A 4,040-nucleotide genomic window follows, 5' to 3' on the forward strand; every position below is an offset into this window, starting at 1 on the left:
GCCCATGACTCATATAGGCGAAATACAACCTAGTGTTCTCTCAGGGCACAGACCAATCTCTCAGCGGTGTCTTTGGACTTCAGAGTCTCCAGAGTTTTCCCTCTGGCTCATAAGGGGTGCAGGAGCCTAAGGGATATCACAACTGTCTTCTCCGCCCTCTTCCCAACTGCAACACCAACAGCTGCATGGGCGGTGACCTTCCCAGCCAAGCGCTCCCTCTCTCTGCCCCGCAGACCAGCGCCTCCTGGTGTGAGCCGTATTGTGGCCGAGGGGTCCGAAGAGGTCTGTGGGAGCAGGGAGACCGGAAACCGGGGAGAGAAGGGGACACGGCCAGCCGCCCAGAGTACCCGGAAGAGCCTGCCCTGCGTCTCCCTCAGCCCCATCCGCCCTTTGCCATAGCAAAGTCACTTCACAGCAGAGCCATCCAGGCAGTGGGTGGTGGTCCCAAAGCCCCTTGTGGAGAGAGGAAATCAAAGACTCAACATGAAAGGAGTATCTCTGACCTGAGGCTCTTTTATAAGTCTGTGATCCAGGAGGTTTGTTGGCTGCAACTGGCTCAGAGCGAATGCCAATGGGGAGAATTTGGGGGTGGCATTGCCATTGTTTGTTCAAGCTCCCTTGGGTGAGGTGACCCTGAGGAACCCACCCCCGCCCCCCAATAAACGCTGCCAAGGAGTTTTGAGAATTATGGTAAATTTCCTTTGCCTTCTCAGCTGTGAAAATAGGACAGAGACTCCCAGGAGAGGCGGGAATGCAATCAGAAGAAGTCTTTGGGAGGAAGCAGCTCATCTTCTGTCTTCAGCTGAGGCCTTTTCTGCAGCCTCTCTTCAGAGCCCTCCCACCCACCAACGTCGCTTCCCTTACACCCCCATCCTAGATGTGATTATACTATCAGTCACCCCCTAGCTCCATCTGCCGTGGGAAAGATATCCTCTACCCCTGGAAACTTACTTCCTGCTTCCTACTGCCTGCATCCTTCAACATCCAGGACAACTAGAACTGGGATAGAGATACATGCGAACATATCATTCAAAGAGTGTCTCAATCATCAAGCATCCTCCTTCCACCAACAAAAAGAGTGCCAGACCAAGATGGTTTCACAGGGGCATATAACAGACCAGTAAAGAGCAGATGATTTCAATGTCACTTAAAATATACAGACAGGGAACATAAAGGAACACTTCCAAATTTGTTTTATGAAGTGAATTTCAAACTGTTGTAAAAATTATTAAGATTTCACACAATAAAAGAAAATCATATCCTAATCTCTTACAAATACTGAGGGAAAAATTCTAAATAAAATATCGTCACACAGATGCCAACAGCAAATTAGGCAAAATACATAATGACCAGGTAGAGTTTATTCCAGGATTACAAGGATGATTCAATATTAGGAAATCGTTTAATATTAAATACAAGATCTATATAGAAAAATTATACAGTCATTTCCTGATACTGAAAAGAAAATTCAATCCCTATGACTGACAGAAAAAAGAAAAAACCACTCAGTAAAATAAAAATTAATTCTTTCTTAACATAATTACACACACACACACACACACACACACACACACACACACACACACACACACACACACACACACACACACACACACACCAGCCCCGAAGCCAACATCCCTTTTGATGGGAAAACACTAGAGGTGTTCCCACTAGGGTCGGGAATAAGACAAGAATGATGGGGGCTTCCCTGGTGGAGCAGTGGTTAAGAATCCTCCTGTAAATACAGGGGACACGGGTTCAAGCCCTGGTCCAGGAAGATCCCACATGCTGTGGAGCAACTAAGCCCATGAGCCACAACTACTGAGCCCACGTGCCACAACTACTGAAGCCCGCATGCCTATAGCCCGTGCTCCACAACAAGGGAAGCCACCGCATCTGTGCACTGCAATGAAGAGTAGCCCACGCTCGTCTCAACTAGAGAAAGCCTGCACAGCAACGAAGACCCAATGCAGCCAAAAATAAATTATTAAAAAAAAAAAAAGAAGAAGGATCACTATTGCCACAACTAGTTAACAACTTATCAGAAGTATTAGCCAATTCAATTAAGAAGCAGTTAGAGGAGTAAAAATTAGAAATAAGGTTATAAAACTATCTCTAATTACCATGCTTATATACATAGGAAACACAAGAGAATCAATGGGAAAGATATCATAAACAATAGAATTCTGTAAAATTGGCAGGATATAAAATTAATATAAATAAACAGTCTTCCTACATACAATTATTAACCAGTTAGAAAATATTTTGGAAGAGAACTCCCATTTACACCAACAGCAAAAAATAAAATAAAATAAAATATTTAGAAATAAATTTAACAAGAAATGTGCAAAAGCCATATTAAGAAAACTTTACTCCAATGAATCACCTATCCAAATATACTTTTAAATGAAACCTACAAATACTGAAAAAAAACATGGGTGAATTCCTTTAAGCCCTGAGAGCTGAGAAAACCTTTTAAACTGTGACTCAAAATCTGGAATCAATAAATACAATTGGTGAGGAATTTGACTACATAAAGCTTTTTTTTTTTTGTTAAAAAAAGGCTTTGCATTTCAAAAATCATAAAGGTCAAAAGATAAATGACAAACTAGGAAAGAATATTGGAACTTACTTCACAACCAAATGATTCATTTCCTTAACATAAAGCATATCTAGAAATCAATATGAAAAAGACCAAAATTCATGAACTGAAAGTTCATAGAAAAAGAAATACAAATGTCCCTTAAACATTTGAAAAGTTCACTCCAGTCATAAAGAGAGAGAGGGATACATTAAGACTATACTGTGATACAATTTCTCCCCCACCAAATTGGCAAAAATCAAAATTTTAACAATATATTCTAATGGTAAGGCTGTGGGGAAACAAGTGTCATATATTGTTGTTAGGAATAAAAAATGATACAACTCCTTTGCAGGAAAATTGGTCAATATCTATCACAATCACAGCTGTGCTTACCCTTTGGCCCAGGAATCCCACTTCTAGAAATATATTCTAAGGACACAACTGTACAAATAGAAAATGACATGTGCACAAAGTTATTCATTGAGACATCAGTCACTAGCAAAAACAAAAACAGAAAACCAGGAAACAATCCAAATGTCTTTCAATAGGTTCCTGGCTGTATAAACTATGATACTCAGCCCCTTACTGAATAAACTATGGTACCTCCATATAATGGAGAACTGGGCAACCATAAAAAGAATGAGAACAATTCCAATGTATTGATATGGAGTGATCTCCAGGAGACATTGTTAATGAAAAATCATGGAGCCAAACAGTGTATACAGTGTGCAACCTTTGTAGAAAGGGACAAAAGGGAGTAAGAATATGAGTACAAATTTGCCCATATTTGTAACAAGAAACACTGTAAGGGGGCTTCCCTGGTGGCGCAGTGGTTGAGAGTCCGCCTGCCGATGCAGGGGACACAGGTTCGTGCTCTGGTCTGGGAAGATCTCACATGCCGCGGAGCGGCTGGGCACGTGAGCCATGGCTGCTGAGCCTGCGCGTCCGGAGCCTGTGCTCCGCAACGGGAGAGGCCACAGCAGTGAAAGGCCCACGTAACGCAAACAAAAAAAAAGAAAGAAAGAAACACTGTAAGAATTGATCAGAATTAATTTTAAAATTTGGTTACTGTTAGGTGGTGGGAGAAGTCGGGGGGAATTGGGATGGAAGAGGAACTTCTTGGAATATAGCTTTTAACTTCTAAGGCACATGACTGTTTTACATATTCAAATGACATGTATTATATAAAAATGGTAAAGAAAAACCACCCCTAAAAATCAAAGGCAAAAAGAAAAATTAATCCAATCACCTTTAAAGTTAATAACACAATCACACAGAGAAGATAATCAACTGAGTTTAAAACTTAGCACTTTGTACTTACTTAGTGGGATATGTTCTAGGATAAAAAACATATATTCCAGGCATTCCATTGTATTATAATTCTGAAATAATGATACAGAAACAAAGTTATTACATTAATGATGTTAGAAGCCAAGCTTTTCAGTATAAGAGAAAA

The sequence above is a fragment of the Neophocaena asiaeorientalis genome, unplaced genomic scaffold (genome assembly GCF_003031525.2).
Source record: "Neophocaena asiaeorientalis asiaeorientalis breed wild unplaced genomic scaffold, Neophocaena_asiaeorientalis_V1.1 scaffold136, whole genome shotgun sequence".
Taxonomy (NCBI): domain Eukaryota; kingdom Metazoa; phylum Chordata; class Mammalia; order Artiodactyla; family Phocoenidae; genus Neophocaena; species Neophocaena asiaeorientalis.